General features: G+C 45.1%; 1 protein-coding gene and 1 long non-coding RNA gene across 2 annotated transcripts in view; both read left to right on the top strand.

Moving 5' to 3' along the window:
* Positions 1 to 22,879, top strand: part of LOC118158714 (CUGBP Elav-like family member 4) — a 926,766-nt gene that overhangs the window by 330,872 nt on the left and 573,015 nt on the right. The window lies entirely within an intron of this gene.
* LOC118158716 lies at positions 7,387 to 17,942 on the top strand. The gene is made up of 3 exons (XR_004746881.1): positions 7,387 to 7,582; positions 8,389 to 8,392; positions 17,933 to 17,942. It is a non-coding gene; the product is annotated as an uncharacterized LOC118158716 (long non-coding RNA).

The raw sequence follows: 22,879 nt of genomic DNA, 5'->3' as shown, positions 1-22,879 counted from the left end.
TTTCATCCTGTGGCCCTAGCATTGTTTCATCCTGACACGAATCAAATTAAACATATTTCACACATGTATGGTAGCAAATGCCCTGTGGGGGTGGTTACAGCAATGGAAACAGAACAACTGGCAGCGCAGGGGCAAACCCATTTGGGCTGCTGCGTTATGGCAAGATATTGCTGCCCGGGTAGAGAACCTGGTTGTAAAGGTATGCCATGTAGATGCTCATGTGCCCAAGAATCGGGCTACTGAAGAACATCAAAACAACCAGCAGGTGGATCAGGCTGCCAAGATTGAAGTGGCTCAGGTGGACCTGGACTGGCAACATAAGGGTGAACTATTTATAGCCCGATGGGCCCATGACACCTCGGGCCATCAAGGTAGAGATGCAACATACAGATGGGCTCGTGATCGAGGGGTGGACCTGACCATGGACACTATAGCACAGGTTATTCATGATTGTGAAACGTGCTGCAATCAAGCAATCAAGCAAGCCAAACGGTCAAAGCCTCTTTGGTATGGAGGACAATGGCTGAAATATAAATATGGAGAGGCCTGGCAGATTGATTACATCACACTCCCTCAAACCCGCAATGGTAAGCGCCACGTGCTTACAATGGTGGAAGCGACCACCGGATGGCTGGAAACATATCCTGTGCCCCATGCCACTGCCTGAAACACTATCCTGGGCCTTGAAAAGCAAGTCCTATGGCGACATGGCACCCCAGAAAGAATTGAGTCAGACAATGGGACTCATTTCCGAAACAACCTTATAGACACTTGGGCCAAAGAACATGGTATTGAGTGGGTGTATCACATCCCCTAGCAAGCACCAGCCTCCGGGAAAGTTGAGCGATACAATGGACTGTTAAAGACTACACTGAAAGCAATGGGTGCTGGGACATTCAGAAATTGGGATGCACATTTGACAAAGGCCACCTGGTTAGTCAATACTAAGGGATCTGCCAATCGAGCTGGACCTGCCCAATGAAACCTGCTATGTACTGTAGAAGGGGATAAAGTTCCTGTAGTGCATGTAAGAAATATGCTAGGTAAAACAGTCTGGGCTACTCCTGCCTCAGGAAAAGGCAAACCCATTTGTGGGATTGCTTTTGCTCAAGGACCTGGATGCACTTGGTGGGTAATGCAAAAGAACGGGGAGGTTCAGTGTGTACCTCAAGGGGATTTAATACTGGGTGTGAATAGCCCATGAGTTGAGTTGTATTATGTTAATTATTATATAATACTGTGTGTCATCACACAGTATTATACTCACAGTATATCACACAGTATTATATGTCACACATTGACATCAGGAGGGGGTTCTTCACAGAGAGGGTGGTTGCACACTGGAACAGGCTCCCCAGGGAAGTTGTCACAGCACCGAGCCTGTCTGAATTTAAGAAGAGATTGGACTGTGCGCTTAGTCACATGGTCTGAACTTTTGGGTAGACCTGTGCGGTGTCAAGAGTTGGACTTGATGATCCTTAAGGGTCCCTTCCAACTCAGGATATTCTATGATTCTATGATTCTATGATCACTACCATAGATGAAAATAGTGATTAACTAGAATGTATGGGAAAGAGTGTAACCTGAGCATGACTTAAATGGTATGGAATAAGGGGTGGATATATGTCCTGGTTTCAGTTAGGACAGAGTTATTTTTCCTCCTAGTAGCTGGCAGGGTGCTATGTTTTGGATTAGGATGAGAAGAGTAATGATAACATGCTGATGTTTTAATTGCTGCAGAGCACTGCTTATACTAAGCCAAGGACTTTTCAGCTTCTCACTCTGTCCTGCCAGCGGGCAGGCTGGGGGTGCAGCAAGAGCTGGGAGGGGACAGACCCAGGACAGCTGACCCAAACTGGCCAAAGGGGTATTCCATACCATCTGACGTCATGCTAAACAATATATAGGGGTGGCTAGCCGGGGTGGGGGGCCGGCTGCTCGGGGTTGGACTGGGCATCGGTCAGCGGGTGGTGAGCAATTGCATTGTGCATCACTTGTTTTGTACACACTATTATTATTATTTTCTATCTTAATAAACTGTCTTTATCTCAACTCACAGGCTTTCCCGTTTCTCTCCCCCATCCCAGAGAGGGAGGGGGGAGGGTAAGCGAACGGCTGTGTGGTGTTTAGCTGCCAGCCGGGTTAAACCACAACAGATTGCAATTTCATAATCCAAGTGAAGCAGTGGAGAGCTCTTGATGGTTTTGAACAACATAGCATATCAGAAAATATGTTTTTGTTTTTATGTACTGGACTTCCAAGTACATTGTGATCTGGTCTGGCTTGAATTACGCAGTCTAATTAAAACAGACCGTTATTTAATGGACTAGATACACAGAACATTTAAGTATGTAAATGCTGGTGTAAGCTTTGCATGCAGTTGCATTAAGTTGCATGCCCAGTTACAGGAGTTCGGCGTAGAAATTGGTTAATTGCACCAATTGAATCACTGAATAGGCATAATACCCTGAACAATAGCCTGATTTGCATATGCATTGATGCAGATTTGCAGAATGTGTGCAACGGTGCTCATATTTTGTATATATAAGGGAGCATGTAAATTGCTTAAAAATCTGTCCCGGTAGATCTCTTCCACCTCTACTTGGAATAATGAATCCTGAGAGCATCCGAGGAAGAATTCATAGCAAAGCCTACCTCGCTTTCCCAGTTGCCAGGCTGCTAAGTTCAGACTTAGTCAAGAAGACTAAGAGAAGCTCAGGTAAAGAAGGAAGAAGTGGAAAGCTTCATTATTATCCCTTGTTGTGGCTAGAGGTACAGAGAACTAGCTAGCTTGCAGCAGAAAACTGACAGCTTTTCAAATCCTCTCTAAAAAACGGAAAGTGCTTTGCAGGAATTTTCATTCATACCAGCAATGTCTTCTCTGTTTCGCTGTGTGTTTTGCTATTTCCACTTTGGCTGGTGCTGTAGTAAGAGGAATTATTATTCTTGAAGACCAAACCATCAAGTAATGGCAAAGTAGTGGAAATAATATTTCCATCAATAAAAAAAAAAAATAAAACTTTATCTCTCATACATGATGAATGCATCTCTTGATCACATTAAAGTGTTTAATTCATGTAAAATTACAAAGGTGTGAAAATGAGCAGGATTCCTTTTGAAGTCGAGGCCCTCGACGTCATCTTGGTGGTCATTTATTGGAGAGGTAACTCTGGGCTTATTAATAATGAAACTTAGAACTGGCAGGGGGTGCTTCTGCATTTTTGTGTGTTTCATCATTTCTTCAGAGAAACAGCCAAAGTCACTTGTGGTATGGAATATTCTGGCATCTAGAAACCTGGCATCTAGAAACAGTGGCATCTCTTGCAATAGTCCTGTATTCTCCATCCACTGAAAGACATTTTTGTCTCTTGCTGTAATCACCAGCACTTTCTTCTCAGTCTGCGACACACCTTTCCTGAGACAGTGCTGTGGCAATAGTGTAGCATGTCAGTGACTGGGACCCCAGAGACTTACTGAGAGTTGGGTCTGTGCTCTGTGTGGCTGGAGGAGGAAGGTTTGTGCTCAGCGTAGGACAGCTCAGCTTGCCACAAGTGGTGTTGAGGTGAGATTCGCTTTAAGAGACGACAGAACATGATATGTTGTTTAAAGATGTGTAAAATAAATGGGGAGACATATTCTTTCATATGAAAAGGGGACTTAAGCATAGTGTTTGCTTATAACATGGATGTCTCCTTTCTGGCTTTCCTTAAGGAGTGCATGTCAGACCAGGAAAGGGAGTTCAACAAATATAAAACAGTATCCAATTAATAGTGTAAAGGATATCCTAGCATTAGGAACAAATATATCAGCTCCAAGTCCTCCATTACTGGTATAGTGACCTGAGCAAAAGTAGGCCAGTGGTTACATTACCCAAACTTTTTCTCTGGAAGCCTTCCGTGGCACCCATTGATGAAACAGGAAATTGAGGGATGTATTTAGAAATAAATCTGCATTTTCAGTGCCTAAATTGAGTGATTGAGATCCCACACCAATCTGATAAGTTTTACATGAGACCACTTCAGAGTTTCATTTGAGAGCTAGGAAGAGATTACAGAAGTCTTTGGTTCCATGTTCAACATTTCCCCCTGTATTAAAGGTGTATAATCTTTCCATTCTAAATTAAAAAATGGAACCTGGGGTGACATCTATTTGTCCTAACCTTGAAGGCCAAAAGACTAGTTATGCTAGATTCCCTTTACGGTCAGTGGACAGAAAACATTCTCTCTGAGAATTATTCATCACACCCTGAGATAGGCAAAGCCATTTCTAATTTCTATATATATGTGTGTGGTGGTTTTACCATGCTAGGCAATCTTCTCTGTGCTCAAAGCAGCTATGCCAAAAGCCCACCGGTACCCTTTTGGATCCTTGAAGTACCCTCTCTTGAGGTAGTCTATGCCAAGGATGCATGGAGCCTCTGGGCCAGTCACAATGGGATGCTTTTGCCACTCATTCCCAGTTAGACTCACTTCAGCTTCCAATACAGTTAGCTGTTGGGATCCCCCTGTCACTCCAGAGATACAGATGGGTTCGGTCCCTTGGTAGCCTGACGGCATTAAGGTACATTGTGCGCCAGTGTCCACTAGAGCTTTGTATTCTTGTGGTTCCAATGTGCCAGGCCATCGGATCCACACAGTCGAATAAATCCGGTTATCCCTCTCCTCTACCTGGCCAGAGGCAGGGCCCCTCTAGTCCTGGTTGAAGTATCTGCCACTTAATTCTTGCAAATGAGAAGCAGAGGTCCCTTCATCAGGGTCAAGAATAACATCAGATCTTCTACTCCCTCTGTAGAACTGCACAACAGAAACTGGAGCGGTGTTTTTCTTAGGGGCCCCTCTTCTTGCTGCTGGATTTCCTTGCAGTTCACATACCCGAGCAGCTAGGGTTGAAGTAGGTACACCATCCCATTTCCTCATATCTTCCCCATAGTCACGCAGATAAAACCACAAGGTGCCACATGGTGTGCGTCTTGGGTACTCTCTCTCTCGAGCAGGAAAATACTGATTCTTAGTGGCTGAAATATCACTCCGTCTGGATGAGGAGGGATATGCTCGTTCTACGAGGTGGTCAAGTCTGTCGGACAGTTTCTCCACAGCTGAGACACAGGCCCGTAGTGGAGCAGAGAGATTGTCTTCATATTTTTTAAGCTGGCAGGACAGATTATACACTGTTGGTCCCATGCCCTCATCCCAATTAAATATTGCCAGCGTACTGGCATGTGATGATGGTGCACTCCGCACCAATTTACGCCACATGGATGTTGTGCACTGGACTTCATCAGGATCTTTAGGTGTCTGGGCATTGTCCAAATCACTATAAATCATCTCCAGCACAGCTAATTCCCTCAGTTGCTGGAGACCTTTATCCACAGTGGCCCACTTGCCTACTTGATATACGGTATGTTCCTTGTGGGGATACCTTTCTTTCACAGCTGCCAGGAGTCGCCTCCAGAGGCTGAGAACCTGTCTCTCTCCCAATTCCTTTGTCAATTACCATTTCTCTAGAGAGGGATCCCGGCTGCTTGGTTTCATTGCCTTCTAATTGTTAGCTATTGGCCCCAGCGTCCCAGCATCGAAGCAGCCAGGTGAGGATGTGTTCACCTGGGTGTCAACCATAATCCTTTCGTATTTCTCGCAACTCGCTCAGGGATAGGGATCAAGTGGTTTCTGATTCCTTTATGATTTCCATCTCTTCTTCCTGCTGTTTTTGTGATGGCTCTGCTTTAGAGATACCTGCCTTTTCCCCTTCTCCCTCCTTCTTAGGAGAGGCTTCTTCCCTTACTAAACGAGCTGACTTCCGTTTCCATTGTTTTGATTTGACTATGGGGGCGACTGATACCATAGTCGGTTGGTCCTCTGGGTCAGCCACAGCATGTGTTATCTGGTCATCAGATTCAGAGACTTACTCCCTCTCTTCAAGGTGCTGGATGATGTTTGATAGGAGTAAGCCAGGACCCAGCACAATACCTCAAGCTGTTGTTCTCCAGCATTGTCAGGGTCAGGGCATATGACTCTCAAACATTTTATCAGGTGTTTAGGATTTTTCACTTGTTCAGGGGTGAAGTTCAAAACTACTGGGGGAGACACCCGTGACAGGTACCTGCCTATATCCTCCCACACACCTTGCCACCCGCCACAGGACTGTTTCGGGACAGATTGCTGGGTAAGCTTTCTAAACAATGGATTAATCTTAGAGAGAAGAGGAGACCCATTATGCAGAATTAGAAATAGCAGTATATGGGTTACACATGGATATTCAAAGTACTCAAAAGCTGTTGTAATTAGCCCACTGTGAAAGAAGGAGGAGGTACCATTCCTGATATTATTCATAAACTGACTTCCAGATGAGGAAAAGAAGGCAGTGTAATTCTGAATATTCTCTAAAAGATAGTTTCCATGAGACCCAAATGATAACAGTGCAGAGCCTGAATGACAGATTAAACTCAAGGCCAGTGCTTGGCAGCACAGCGAATTTTAAAAAAAAAATGAACACAGATTGTAACACATTCTCGGATCAGATATAGAGGAGAAAGGAGAATATGACACGGATTACATGACACATGATCAGACAAGCCAATATTAACAGGACACTGAATACGGTGACTAGCAAGGGTGTTAGTTGTAAGAGTTTTAATCGATTCTATTGTTATCTCAACCCTTCGAGCCCCACGTTGGGCGCCAAAAAGGACTGTGGTGGTTTTACCGTGCTAGGCAGCTGAACACCACAACCACTCTCTCACTCCCCCTCCTCAGATGAGGAGGGGAAGAAGTAAAGGAAAGAACAACTCACGGGTTGAGATAAGGATAATTTAATTAAAGAGAAAAAATATTATTAAGGAATGATTATTATTAATTAAACAATTCAACTAAAGGGAAAAAAGGGAAAGGGGAAGAGGGAGGGGGAAAGGGAATAACAAAACAAAACAAGTAAAGGCTATGTGGAAGTGCAGAGGAAATAAATTATTCTCTACTTCCTACAAATGAGCGATGCTTGATCATGTCCTTGAAGAAGGGCCTCAACGCACATAGCCGGTGTTCGGGAGGAGGACAGATGTTTTCACAACGAGAGCCCACCTCTCCCCTCTTCTTCCTTTTTCCACCTTTTATTGCTGAGTATGACATCATATGGTATGGAATATCCCTTTGGTTGGTTTAGGTCAGCTGCCCTTGTGATATGCAACAGATGTTTGTTCATTGTTTCTTGTATTAAGCGAGAAAGAAGTTCTGTTTGAAGAGTGGAGGGGGGGAGTAAGCGAAGGTTTTCTGTGGTGATAAAAACTGTGAAGTGCCTGGCTAGACATTTATGACATTCTTTTATGTAAAGAATTTGTTTGAAATCGACAAGAAAGGGGAAGCTCCTTCCTCCCTTTCCCTCCATCTTTGTTTGAAGTTGCTGTTGCAAGGCTCATGTAACCACTCCTTGATAAGCCGTTAAATTAGTTTGGCAATGTCCTGTCTTCCTGCCTCTTGCTGGGCCGACATGACCAAATAAGGAAAAAGAAGTTGAGTCACAAGGCTGAGGAAGACTACGGCCTTCATCTTCACGACCACCAAAGGGACCAAGATGACCCCCTAACAACAGTGTGCAACTGCAGAGCATACCGGATGTGCTGCATATTCCCGGAACTACCAAGCTATAAAAAGGGACTCTCGTGGGGGGTGTGTGCGGACCGTTGGCGGAGCAGAGACTTCCCCGGCCGCCCAGCGCTGTTTTGCTTGCTGGCTGCTTACTCAATAAACTTATTTGTATGATTGAAGCAATGCTCTCTGAAATTAATTGAGAGGTAACCCATAACACCCTGCTGATGTTTCTTTCTCACTTTTTTGCCCACCCCCTAGGAGGGTTAGAGAGAGTCCTGATGCTATGCCAGCACTTCTCAGCAGCAGATACAACATTGGTGTGATACCACTGCTGTTCTAGCTACAAGTGCAGAGTGCAGCACTGTATGGACTGCTGCAGGGAAAGTTAACATCCCAGCCATACCCAATACAACGTGTGTGTGTGTGTGTGTGTTTAACGGCACATATGACAATATAGTGTGTATGGGAAGAATAGGTGAACTTTACCATTTCATCCAAGCATTGTATGCTACAGTAAATATCAGAGATAATCACAGAATCACAGAATCACAGAATTTCTAGGTTGGAAGAGACCTCAAGATCATCGAGTCCAACCTCTAACCTAACACTAACAGTCCCCACTAAACCATATCCCTAAGCTCTACATCTAAACGTCTTTTGAAGACTTCCAGGGATGGTGACTCCACCACCTCCCTGGGCAGCCTGTTCCAATGCCTCACAACCCCTTCAGTAAAGAAGCTCTTCCTAACATCTAACCTAAAACTCCCCTGGCGCAACTTTAGCCCATTGCCCCTCGTCCTGTCACCAGGCACGTGGGAGAACAGGCCAACCCCCACCTCTCTACAGCCTCCTTTAAGGTATCTGTAGAGAGCGATAAGGTCGCCCCTGAGCCTCCTCTTCTCCAGGCTGAATAAGCCCAGCTCCTTCAGCCGCTCCTCGTAGGACTTGTTCTCCAGGCCCCTCACCAGCTTCGTCGCCCTTCTTTGGACCCGCTCAAGCACCTCGATGTCCTTCTTGTAGCGAGGGGCCCAAAACTGAACACAGTACTCGAGGTGCGGCCTCACCAGAGCCGAGTACAGGGGGACGATCACCTCCCTAGCCCTGCTGGTCACACTATTTCTGATACAAGCCAGGATGCCGTTGGCCTTCTTGGCCACCTGAGCACACTGCTGGCTCATATTCAGCCGACTGTCCACTATCACTCCCAGGTCCTTCTCCGCCTGGCAGCTCTCCAACCACTCATCTCCCAGCCTGTAGCTCTGCTTGGGATTATTACGCCCCAGGTGCAGGACCCGGCACTTGGCCTTGTTAAACTTCATGCAGTTGACCCCAGCCCATCGGTGCAGCCTATCCAGATCCTCCTGCAGAGCCTTCCTACCCTCGAGCAGATCGACACACGCACCTAACTTGGTGTCATCTGCAAACTTACTGAGGGTGCACTCAATGCCCTCGTCCAGATCATCGATGAAGATGTTAAAGAGGACCGGCCCCAGCACCGAGCCCTGGGGGACGCCACTAGTGACTGGCCTCCAACTGGACTTGACTCAATTTACCACAACTCTTTGGGCCCGGCTATCCAGCCAGTTTCTAACCCAAGGAAGCGTGCGCCAGTCCAAGCCAAGAGCAGCCAGTTTCTTGAGGAGAATGCTGTGGGAGACGGTGTCAAAAGCCTTGCTGAAGTCAAGGTAGACCACATCCACAGCCTTTCCCTCGTCCACCCAGCGCGACACTTTGTCATAGAAGGAGATCAGGTTCGTCAAGCAGGACCTGCCTTCCATAAACCCATGCTGACTGGGCCTGATCGCCTGCTTGCCCTTCAAGTGCCGCATGATGACTCCCAAGAGGATCTGCTCCATGAGCTTCCCTGGTACTGAGGTCAAACTGACAGGCCTGTAGTTCCCCGGGTCAGTCCTCCGGCCCTTCTTGTAGATGGGCGTCACATTCGCTAGCCGCCAGTCAGCTGGGACCTCCCCCGATAGCCAGGACTGCTGATAAATGATGGATAGGGGCTTGGCCAGCTCCTCTGCCAGTTCTCTCAGTACCCTTGGGTGGATCCCATCCGGCCCCATCGACTTGTGCACATCCAAGTGCCGTAGCAGGTCACCAACCAGTTCTTCGTGGATGGTGAGGGCCACATCCTGCTCCCCATCCCCTTCCACCAGCTCAGGGTACTGGGAATCCAGAGAACAACCGGTATTGCCGCTAAAGACTGAGGCAAAGAAGGCATTGAGCACCTCCGCCTTTTCCTCATCTCTTGTAACTAAGTTTCCCCCTGCATCCAGTAAAGGATGGAGATTCTCCTTTGTCCTCCTTTTTGTGTTGATGTATTTATAAAAGCGTTTTTTGTTATCTTTAACGGCAGTAGCCAGATTGAGCTCCAGATGAGCTTTGGCCTTCCTAATTTTGTCCCTGCACAGCCTCGCTACATCCTTATAGTCCTCCCTAGTGGCCTGCCCACTTTTCCAAAGATTATAAACCCTCTTTTTTCTCCTAAGCTCAAGCCACAGTTCTCTGTTCAGCCAGGCTGGTCTTCTTCCCCGCTGGCTCATCTTTGGGCACATGGGAACAGACCGCTCCTGCACCATTAGGATTTGCCTCTTGAAGAGCGCCCAGCCTTCCTGGACCCCTCTGCCCTTCAGAACCGCCTCCCAAGGGACTCTACCAACCAGTGTCCTGAGCAGCCCAAAGTCAGCTCTCCGAAAGTCCAGTACAGTGGTTTTACTGGTTCCCTTCCTGGCCTCGCCTAGAATAGTGAACTCCACCATTTCGTGGTCACTCTGCCCAAGACAGCTCCCGACAATCACATCCTCCACCAGTCCTTCTCTGTTTGTGAAGAGAAGGTCTAGCGGGGCACCACCCCTGGTAGGCTCACTAATCAGCTGCGTCAGGAAGCTATCTTCCACTTTCTCCAGAAACCTCCTAGACTGCTTTCTCTGGGCTGTGTTGTGCTTCCAGGATATGTCAGGGAAGTTGAAGTCCCCCACGAGTACAAGCGCTGAAGATTTCGCAGCTTCTGTCAGCTGCCTGTAGAACTCCTCATCCGTCTCCTCGTCCTGGTTCGGCGGTCTGTAACAGACCCCGACCAGGACGCTAGCCTTGTTGTCCCTGCCGATCCTAACCCAAAGGGACTCGATCTTGTCATTCCAAGCCTCGAGTTTTACAACATCGAAAGACTCTCTAATATAGAGAGCCACACCGCCACCCCTTCTGTGCTGTCTGTCCCTTCTGAAGAGCCTATAGCCAGGCATCGCAGCACTCCAGTCATGAGACTGGTCCCACCACGTTTCCGTGATGGCAACCAAGTCGTAGCCTGCCCGCTGCACGATGGCTTCCAGCTCCTCCTGTTTGTTACCCATGCTGCGTGCATTGGTGTAGATGCACTTCAGCTGGGCCATTACCTTATTCCCCGGCCTTGCTATTGTTCCCCCTGGCACAGCTCCAACAATCCTTGCTTCACCCCCATCCCCCTTCCTACCTAGTTTAAAGCCCTATCAATGAGCCCCGCCAGCTCCTGGCCAAGGATCCTTTTTCCCCTAAAGGATAGGGACCCGTCTACGGCCATCAGACCAGGTGCTGAATAAACTGCCCCATGGTCGAAAAACCCAAGATCTCTGCGTTGGCACCAGCCCCGGAGCCACGTGTTCAACAGGTGGGCTTTCCTGGTCCTCTCCGTACCCCTCCCTGTCACCGTAGGGATGGACGAAAGCACTACCTGCACTCCCGCTCCGTCCACTAACCGTCCCAGCCCCCTAAAGTCTCTTTTGATTGCCTTCAGGCTTCTGTCTTCAATGTCGTCACTGCCCGCCTGGACTATCAGAAGAGGATAATAATCAGAGGGGCGAACAAGGTTGGGAAGCTTCCTGGCAACGTCCCTGACCCTGGCCCCAGGGAGGCAGCAGACTTCCCTACGGGTAGGGTCAGGCCGACAAATAGGGCCCTCTGTTCCCCTAAGGATAGAGTCTCCCACAACAATCACCCTTCTTTCTTTCTTGATGGAGGCAGTCCTGAGGCGTGGAGTCGACCTCCTCGCCCTAGGCATCCTCCTGGGAACACTTTCTACCTCTTCCTCAGTTGCTGTTGATCTCTCAGTCTCCAGGGCCTCAAACCTGTTGCGTAAGGGCACCTGGGAAGGTGGGGCCGGAAGGGGAGGGCATCGCCTGCCATGTCGAGCAGGGACCTGTGTCCATTCCTCCTCAACTCCCAGATCCCCTCCCTCTGCCCGACGGCGACAAGGCAGGGGCTCCACCCCCATTTGGGGTGTCTCACCCCGGTACCTCTCCTTGAGGCCCTGCAGGGAGTTACTCCACAAGTCTATCTCCCGCTCACACTCCCTGATGGCCCTCAACCTCTCCACCTCCTCCTTGAGCTCCGCCACCATGCGGATCAGGTCATCCACCTGCTCGCACCTCACACACGCAGCGTCTCTGCCTCCCGCCGATAGCAGCAGCAGGCTCAGACACTCCCTGCATCCGGTGACCTGAACCGCTGCATTCTTTAACGGGCAGTCGGTCTGGGTGTGTACCGACCTCCCGGAGAGCCCACCGTGCCTGGTGGAGACCATTATCGCCTAGCTAACGACTGTCGTTAGGAGGTGTTCGTGTGGGCAGGCGATTGCTCTCCGCCCTTCCTGCTCGCCCTGCCTGCGCGAACTGCCGCGCTAACTGCCGCGCCACTCCCCTCTGACGCGCCACGCCCTGTTTGCCCGTCCTGGTCGCCGCGCTCCTGGTCGCTCGCGCTCCCTAGGGGCTGCTTTTGAACGGCCGGGGAGGGGGCGCTGCTGGCTCCGCCTTCTCCTCGTCAGCCTCCCTCACGAGGGCTGCCGGGTCCTGGCGGCTCCCTGAAGTCGGCTCGATGCCGGAAAATCAGCCCTGCCTGGCCCGATCCCCCGCTCCGCTGCAGAACGCGTCTGCTCCGGAGCCGATCGCCTCGGCAAATGGCCAATATATATAATATATTTATATATATATATATATATATAATATATATATATAATATATATATATATAAAGTCAATATAATGGTATTGACTTTAAGGTATTACAGCTTCAAATGTCAGTTCTACTCTAACACTACTTTGGATTTGATTTACATCTCTTTCTCCCACTCCAAATGCTGCAAAAGGAGGATGTTGACAAGAGAGAAACCATACAGACAGACTCTGTCTTTGTTTTCCATCTCCTCTTCTGATAATTTTTGCTTTGCAGGTTTTTTGGCCAGGGCTTAAGAACTAACTCAACAACCCTTGTCCCGTGCTTTAATTCTGATTGTAAATAAGTGTGCTTCAGGCTCAAGTATGAATTAAATGGATGAAATACCAGCAGCCTCAAAGGGGAGGTCTCTTGCCAAAGGTGCTGCAGCTGAATCAAAAGGTCAAGGAAATATTAGCAGCAGTTTCAACAAAAATGAAAACAGCCCCAGGAACCAAAGAGCTCATAAGAATAACATTTAAACAGCACTTCTCAGCCCTTTACAAGCATTAACTAAGTAATCCTCATTATACCCTGGTGACACAGGAAAAAGTATCCATACTGATGCATAGCACTAATAGGCATTTTGCAACCAAATCTGCATGCTATAATTGAATTGAAATCCTATATAGTGGCATAATGACCACACGGACCCAGGGTTCTTTCAGGATCAGTAACTGCTACTTCTTTATTGATGACATAACTTCATTATATATCTGTTGCCTCCCATCTTGAGGACAGACTCCCTTCTTATACTATTCGCCCCACAGAAGTCCTTTTCCACTCACTATTCATTGGTCTACAACTTTGCCCGGCAACTGCAAACACACAGCAACCCCCATGCTCAAAGGCCAGAGAACAAGAAACTGGAGACTCTCCTGAATCACCCCTCTTTGTTCCCTCTAAACTCTTTACATTCCTGATGAGAGGCTTGTCGACCCCTATGGCCACACTCCGACACTATATTTTAGATCTTTACAAATTGCAAAATACAGACTTAAAACTGGAAATGGGCAGGAAACAGATCTTTCATCCAACAAGAACTTTGCATCTTTCTGAATCTGTATAGAGAAGTTTGAAAACTGTTAATTTGTTTGGGGGGGGGAGAACAGAAAGAACCAATCTACTTGATTTAGTCCGTGTGTTTTGCTTTGGTACTCCTAGGTCTTTCAGGTCTTTTATTTTATTGTATCTTTTAGATGAGTCTTGCAGTATACAATTCACCGTGGAGGATAAAGTAAAGGTTGTAAAGGTTTAAACTCCTTTTTTTTTCTATGGAGGCCAGTTCATTGTGTGGGAATAGAAATGTTGTTTTTGCAGAGTTACATTGTTTAGAAGGAGGGGATGCAGTACTGAGATATGCTTATAGTGATAAGAAAGCTTAGCAGGCGACCTTGTAAAATGCAGACAACTAGACTCCTTAGGACAATTAGGTGAAAATCACGGTGTCAAGTCAAGTCAGATAAGTGAAGAAACATTACCACTTCAAGCAGTAAAAATGTCAAAAGAAATTTGAAATTTAACAGGCCGGCAACTGAAGGCCATGCATTGTTTGTGAAGTATCAGATAGATTGTGAACCTGGATTACTCACTCACTCAGTGGGGAAACAGGGGAGGGTCTTGTCATCAAAAAGGTATATAAACTGTGCTTTGGAACTTGTAGATGCGCTCTCTCCTGCTTGTGGGGCGCCCACCATTGCAATCGCGAATAAATTACTACTTCACTGAGATCCTCGCCTGAGCCTAAGTTATTGGCTACGGAGCGTTTCTCACAATTTGGGGGCTCGTCTGGGATCCAGTCACCTACTGGGGAGCCTCACCGCCGCAGCAGCAGGAAGGCATGCCCCGCTGATTTCAGCGGTCCTGTGCATCGACGGTGGCGGTTCTGCGGAAAGCTGACAGAGGGCCCGAGACTGGTTAAAGAGGCAGGATCCGTGAAGTAGTGGGGAAAGGAAGAAGGTAGGCACTCCAGGTTTTTAAGAATCGATCCGGCAACTCTGTGCACAGACCAAGGTAAGAAATATTAAGTATTGCCTTGGGGGTCGGGTGATCTGGTGTATGGTAAGCCCTTGCACGGGGAAGTGCTGGCACTACACCAGGGGAATCTGGTGTACGGTAATCCTTGCACGGGGAAGTGCTTGGAAGTACATCAGGGAACCTGGTAAACTCAGGTGCGCGGTAACGCTTGCACGGGGAAGTGCTTGGCGGTACACCCCCATTTTTCAGTACGTTGGTGTGTGGTACACTGCAGAAGGGAAATTTCTGTAGCACATACTGGCGAGGGTTAGGAAAGATGGGAGATATGAGTTCCAGGGGACAGGGAGATATCCCTGGGGGAGTGCCTACCGACTGTCCTTTAGGAAGGATGCTGAGAAATTGGAAAAATAACCCCAAAACTAAAGAGAAGATAGGAAGAAGATGGTTAAATATTGTGTATCAGTCTGGACAAAAGAACCAATTAAAGGAACTGCAGTATTTTGGCCAAAATACGGGTCTGACAAAGATTGGGTATGTCAGGCCTTAAACTTGTATGTTAATAACAAATTTCCATTTTCGGAAGAAGAATCGGAGTATGCAGCTTGTTGGATACAAGGATCTAATTTGATTTTAAGCAAAAATCAGAATAAAGAGGAAAAGAAAGGGGAAGGGACAAGTGATAAATGGGACCTTTTGGATAACTTACCTCCTCCTTATAACCCCCAGGATGCAGCAACAGCAGCAGTCACTGTAACACCTTCTCTAAGAGAAGAAACAGGAACTGTAAATGACATTAACTCTGGGAACAGGGGGTACCCCAGACTTGTAAAAGAATTGGAACAATGCAAAAAAGACCTTGAGAATTTTCCACTCCCTGGTACTAATACTACTAACACTAATGAAGCTGCTATGTATCCTCTCCGTGAAGTGACGCTGGGACCTAGACAAATAGGATATGTAAATGCCCCCTTTCTAGCGGAGAAGTGCAAAATTTTAAAAAGGAAATGAAATCTCTGATTGAGGATCCCATTGGATTAGCAGAACAGTTAGATCAGTTTTTGGGACCCAATCTATATTGCTGGGGAGAAATGATGGCAATTCTGAATCTGCTATTCTCAGGGGAAGAACGAGGAATGATCAGAAGGGCAGCAATGCGGGAATGGGAAAAGGATCATCCTCCAGGAGATGGAGTGATTCCAGCAGAACAAAAGTTTCCAAATGTGGACCCCCAATTGGGACAACAATAATATACAGGATAGGACTAATATGAGAGACTTGAGAGAACTGGTAATTAGAGGAATTAGAGAAGCAGTACCTAAGTCTCAGAATTTTATTAAAGCATTTGACGTTCAGCAGAATAAAGATGAAACCCCAAGTGATTTCTTGGAAAGGCTCAGGGATAGGATGCGAAGGTATTCAGGAATGAATCCTGATGACCCTGTAGCGCAGGGTCTTTTGAAGATTAATTTTGTAATGAAAGCATGGCCGGACATACAAAGGAAACTTCAGAAATTGGAGGGATGGAACGAACAGCCGTTAGAAAGACTTTTGAGGGAAGCGCAGAAAGTGTATATCAGAAGGGAAGATGAAAAGCAGAAACAAAAGACGAAAATGATGATTTCCACAGTGAATCAAGTGGTGGGGCAGAGAATGAGGAACCGATGGGAAAACGGGTTTCAAGAAAAACAAGGTTTGGGATGGAATCAGGAAGAAAAAGGAAACAGGAATGTGAGATCAAAGCGGCCACTGCCTCCTCAGTCACGGCAGCTACAGGGAAGATGTTATAAATGTGGGAAAACAGGACATCTTAAATGAGAATGTCCTGAATGGAAAAGGGAAGAAAGATTGTTTACCATCATAAACTCTGAATAGGGGGGTCAGGGGCTCTTTGAACAGTGGTCCCACCCACAGCCCTTGATAAATTTAGAAGTGGTACCTAATAAAGAAAAGGTTGTATTTTTAGTAGATACAGGAGCAGCCAGATCCTCTTTAGCTTATAAAATTTCGGGACTCGATTTAACTAATAATACTCTACAAGTAACAGGGGTAGAAGGACTTGGTATGGTAGTGCCACTTTTTGAAACCACTGAATTATCTTGGGAAACTAAAACCGTCACTGGGCAACTGTTATATGTACCTGAAGCAGGGACTAATTTATTAGGGAGAGATTTAATAGTCAAATTGGGATTACAATTGAAGACCTGTGAAAAAGGAATAACAATCGCAATGAAATTATTAACAGAAAATGATGAAAAAGAAATAAATCCCATGGTATGGGTAAGGGAAGGAAATCGAGGAGGGCTTAACATAACTCCCTTAAAGATAACTGTTCAAGAAGGGAGCGGAATAGTTAGACAGCGACAGTATCCTATCTCTTATGAAGGAAAAATGGGCCTGAAACCTATAGTGCAAACTTTAGTTAAAGATGGTCTTTTGGAGCCTTGTATGTCACCATATAACACTCCAATTTTACCAGTACGAAAGCCAGATGGTTCATACCGATTAGCACAAGACCTAAGAAAAGTTAACGAGATAACACGGAAGCGCCACCCTGTGGTTCCTAACCCTTATACCCTGATGAGTAAAATCCCTCATGAGCACAAATGATTCAGTGTTATAGATTTAAAGGATGCCTTTTGGGCATGCCCATTAGATCCTGGAAGTCGAGATATTTTTGCATTTGAATGGGAAGACCCTGAGACAGGTCGCAAACAGCAATATAGATGGACTGTTCTGCCTCAGGGATTTACTGAATCTCCCAATTTATTTGGGCAAGAATTGGAAAAGATTTTAGAAACATTTCATATTCCAGAAGGGGTGACGTTGTTACAGTATGTAGATGATTTATTGGTATCTGGGGAAGAAAGATCAAAGGTAAAAGAAACCACCAATAAACTTCTGAATTTTTTAGGAGAACACGGGCTAAGGGTATCTAAAGATAAATTACAGTATGTAGAAAAAGAAGTTAAGTATTTGGGACATTTAGTCTCTGAGGGCAGACGGAGAATAAACCCTGAGAGGATTCAGGGAATTGTGCGACTTCCTCTCCCCAAAACAAAGAAAGAGTTGAGAAAATTTTGGGGTTTAATTGGATATTGCAGACTGTGGATAGAAGCATATGCACAGAAAACAAAGAAATTATATCTCAAATTATTGGAGGAAGAACCTAATATACTGAACTGGACTAAAGAGGAAGAAGAAGTAATGGAAAAATTAAAAAAAGACCTTATTACAGCACCAGTCTTAGCTCTTCCTGCCCTAAAGAAATCATTTTATCTTTTTATAACTGTAAGTGAGGGTGCTGCTTTGGGGGTGTTAACCCAAGAATGGGGAGATAAAAAGAAACCTGTAGCGTATTTGTCTAAATTGTTAGACCCTGTATCCCAGGGATGGCCAGAATGCGTTCAGGCAGTAGCAGCAACTGCCTTATTAGTGGAAGAGAACAGGAAATTAACCTTTGGAGGACAATTGATTGTTGTTACCCCTCACCAAGTGAAGGCTATTCTCACTCAGAAAGCAGGAAGGTGGCTGACAGACTCCAGAATACTAAAATATGAAGCTATACTAATCAAAAAGGATGATTTAACTATAACTACAGAATCTGTTTTGAATCCTGCCTCCTTCTTGTCAAAGGGAATTGAGGATCCAATAAATATAGAACATAACTGCTTAGATTTAATAAATTACCAGACAAAGGTAAGATTAGATTTACAAGAGGTGCCCTTAGAGGAAGGGGAAATATTGTTTATAGATGGATCTTCTAAGGTGGTACAAGGAAAGAGATGTAATGGTTATGCCATCATTGAAGGAACAGATGGGAATGTCGAAGAAATGGGAAAACTGCCTAGCAATTGGTCAGCTCAAACCTGTGAATTATATGCATTAAATCAAGCATTAAAATTATTAAGAGGGAAACAGGGAACTATATATACTGACTCACGATATGCATATGGGGTGGTACATACATTTGGAAAAATATGGGAAGAAAGGGGCTTAGTAAACAGCAAGGGAAAGGAATTAGTCCATGAAGAATTAATTAGACAGATTCTGGAAAGTCTGTTACTACCAGAGGAGGTTGCTGTGGTGCATGTGAAAGGACATCAAAAAGGAAACTCCCTAGTTGAATGGGGAAATAGGATTGCAGATGAAAAGGCTAAAGAAGCAGCTTTGCAATTGGAAGTAGAAGCAAAGCTGCTTCTTGTACCTGAAATAAAACCTCCACCTGAAAAGCAGATATTCAGCAAAAAGGAAATAGAAGCTTTTAGGGAATTAGGAGCAAAAGAGTCCGAAGGGCGGTGGACTCTCCCTGATGGGAGAGAAATGGTAAACAAACAGATAATGAGAGAAATTTTAGCTGTTCTACACCAAGGAAGTCACTGAGGAGTCCAGGCAATGTGTGACGCTGTATTAAGGAAATACATATGTATAGGCATGTATACTGTAGCTAAACAAGTGTGTAATAGTTGCATAACATGCCAACGAGTGAATAGGAAGGCTCTACGGAAACAACCCCTGGGCGGATGGGACCCAGGGCTTCGACCTTTTCAGAGCATCCAAATAGATTTTACTGAATTACCTAAAGTGGGCAGATTTAAGTACTTGCTGGTGTTGATTGACCATTTGTCAGGATGGGTAGAAGCTTTTCCTTCAGCATCAGCAACAGCTAGTGTGGTGATAAAGGTAATCCTGGAACAAATAATTCCTAGATATGGGATTGTTGAAAATATAGATTCAGATCAAGGAAGTCATTTCACTTCATCTATTTTACAAGGATTAATGGGAGCCTTGGGAATAAAATGGGAATTTCATACTCCATGGCATCCTTCCTCATCAGGGAAAGTGGAGCGAATGAATCAAACATTAAAGAAACATCTGTCAAAGCTTGTTCTAGAGACTAAGCTTCCCTGGACAAAGTGTTTACCTTTAGCACTTCTCAGAATTCGAACTGCTTCTAGAAAAGATGTAGGAGTGTCACCCTATGAGATGTTGTTTGGACTGCCGTACCTGGGTAGAAACGGTGAGATACCTATTTTTGAAACTAAAGATATTTTTCTCAAAAATTATATACTTGGATTATCTTCTTCCTTAGCATCTCTCAGGGTTCGTGGCCTGTTGGCTCAAACTCCACCTTTGGAATTCCCAGTACATTCATTCCATGCAGGAGATTGGGTCCTGATACGCACCTGGAGAGAATCAAAACTTCGGCCTGAATGGGAAGGACCATTCCAAGTACTGCTAACCACTGAAACAGCCGTAAGAACTGCGGAAAAAGGTTGGACTCATTATACTCGAGTGAAAGCATCTACTGACCCTAGCGCTTGGGAAGTTGTTCCTACAGAAGACTTGTTGAAAGTTAAAATCAAAAAGAAAAATCCCGTAATAGACTCTGAGCAGGATAAAAGCTTATAGTTGTAAACTAACCCTTTATTTTCACAGGTAACTAAAAAGGACAGACCTATAACAAACTGAATTGCTCCCAAGAGGAGTTTATTATAGTACATCCTATTTTTTTTTTGTTTGTTTGTTTTGTTGTGTATTAATAATTATTTGGAAGCCTAAGATTTAAGAATGATGATAGGGAAAAATCAATTATTAATTTTGTTTCTGGTAACTATAAGCCTCAGAGGAGGCCTTGGTCAAGTGGAAACTTGGAAAAGATTTGACCAGATGATAGCAAAGACAGGGTATCCTGTCAAATTATGGGTGAATGTGACAGAGTTATGAACCACAATCTATTACATTTGATGCTTGTGAGGTGTTAACTTGTGGAGATTTAAATGCTCAATGACGACTGAGCAAAGAACACAAATATCTCTGCCCTGAACCTAAGACAGGCAACATGTTTAAAGGACCCCCTTGTTCGGATTGGGCTGATGTGTGGTGGACGACCAATCATAAAGGATGGTCATATACACCCACATCTATCTGCTTTATGAGATTAAAGGAACAAATTAACATATTTAAAGGAGTGGTTCAGCCCAACTGTCAGCATCTACAATGTAATCCAATAACTATAACAGTTAATCGGGCTGACTACCTTACAAACCGTACTTATGGTCTTGGAGCAGATGTAACTGGACGAGACCCAACAGCTAGACTGAGAATAGCTGTAAGGGAACGACTCTCTCTTGCCATCATAGAAAGGGAGAAACTCAAGGAGAAACTCAAGGAGAAAGCAGGAGAGAAAACAGGAGAATCTCTTTGAAATAAGGCAGTTGTCACAGTTAAAGAAATAAAAGATCTTAGACAAACATTTGAGATTGAAACAGGGTATGGAGATGTGAATGCCTGGATAGAATGGGTCAGATATACTGTCCAGAGTCTCAACCATAGCAATTGCTATGCTTGTGCCTCAGGACGACCGATTGCCCAGATAGTGCCCTTCCCATTGGGGTGGACCGAAGACTCCCAAGGGATGTATGATTGCATTGTACCAAGAAAAGACTGCCTGGGGAAATGAAGCCTGTAAGTCTCTCTCTTTGCTATTCCCTTCCTTGCATAATAGCAATATCAGAGCTCCCCCTGTATTCTCCACAGCCATAGGTAACCATACAGCCTGCCTCTCACGGCAGGGTGTGAGTGCTACCCGGCATCTGGGAGAATTTGCCTTGTGCACGAAGACCTTGAATGCTACCAAGGACTTGATGGGAAATTACTCAAGACTTGAGATCCCCAGGGCAGATCTCTGGTGGTACTGTGGAGGGAAGATCTTACGGTCCACCCTACCATCTAACTGGGGAGGCACTTGTGCACTTGTTCAATTAGCTATACCCTTCACCCTGGCATTTGAAAGAGAAACATCACAAATACCCAGAAGTAAAAGAGGCTTAGGAATATCATTTGATGATAGAGTCTACATAGATTCTATTGGGGTACCTAGAGGAGTTCCGGATGAACATAAAGCTAGGAATCAAATTGCTGCAGGGTTTGAGTCACTGTTCTGGTGGGTAACAATCAATAAAAATGTGGATTGGATTAATTATATCTATTATAAACAGCAGAGATTCATCAATTATACCAGGGATGCAATAAGAGGAATCGCTGAACAACTAGATGCCACCAGCAAAATGTCTTGGGAAAACAGGATAGCATTAGATATGATGCTCGCAGAGAAGGGTGGTGTGTGTATGCGTGATGCTGGGCAACCGTTGTTGTACTTTCATCCCTAACAATACAGCCCCGGATGGCACAGTAACAAGCGCATTGCAAGGGCTTACCACCCTTGCCAATGAATTAGCAGAATATTCGGGAGCAGACACTTCGATCACCGGATGGTTGGAATCTTGGTTTGGTAAATGGAAAGGGATGGTAATGTCCATATTTACATCCTTGATTGTAGTAGCAGGAGTTTTGACAGCTATTGGCTGTTGCATTATCCCCTGTGTAAGGGGACTTGTCCAGCGGTTAATTGAAACCGCATTACTGAAACAAATGACCATGGATCCACCACCCTACTCAGATAAAATGATGATATTAGAGGAAATGGAGAGCAAAGAAAGTGAAGAAGAGGAAGATATTTACCAAATTACACCTTAAATAAATAAATAAAATAAAATAAAAAATAATAATATACATTTTTTTTTTTTTGCAAAAATCAACAGTTTATAAAAAAAAAAGGGGGGGGGAATTGTGGGAATAGAAATGTTGTTTTTGCAGAGTTACATTGTTTAGAAGGAGGGGATGCAGTACTGAGATATGCTTATACTGATAAGAAAGCTTAGCAGGCGACCTTGTAAAATGCAGACAACTAGACTCCTTAGGACAATTAGGTGAAAATCACGGTGTCAAGTCAAGTCAGATAAGTGAAGAAACATTACCACTTCAAGCAGTAAAAATGTCAAAAGAAATTTGAAATTTAACAGGCCGGCAACTGAAGGCCATGCATTGTTTGTGAAGTATCAGATAGATTGTGAACCTGGATTACTCACTCACTCAGTGGGGAAACAGGGGAGGGTCTTGTCATCAAAAAGGTATATAAACTGTGCTTTGGAACTTGTAGATGCGCTCTCTCCTGCTTGTGGGGCGCCCGCCATTGCAATCGCGAATAAATTACTACTTCACTGAGATCCTCGCCTGAGCCTAAGTTATTGGCTACGGAGCATTTCTCACAATTGTGGGCCACTTTTCCCAAGATCCCACAAAAATCAGTACCAGAGAATTCCAATAGTTACGGTTTTTAGACTACTACATGGATTTTGTAACTTTAGTGAAAGTCCCTTTCTTTCAGCTGTTTCTTCTAACACTCTTCTTCTTTCAGCGGATGGTAAACCTTAACCAGTGTCTCTTTACTATCTTTTGCATTTATATACAAATTGTTATAGATTAGACCACACAATTTTCTGGTCTATTGAAATT

Source organism: Oxyura jamaicensis (genome assembly GCF_011077185.1).
Source record: "Oxyura jamaicensis isolate SHBP4307 breed ruddy duck chromosome Z unlocalized genomic scaffold, BPBGC_Ojam_1.0 oxyZ_random_OJ72400, whole genome shotgun sequence".
NCBI classification, from domain to species: Eukaryota; Metazoa; Chordata; class Aves; order Anseriformes; family Anatidae; genus Oxyura; species Oxyura jamaicensis.
Note: the sequence above shows the minus strand (reverse complement) of the source record. Positions and strands in the feature narration are given on the sequence as shown.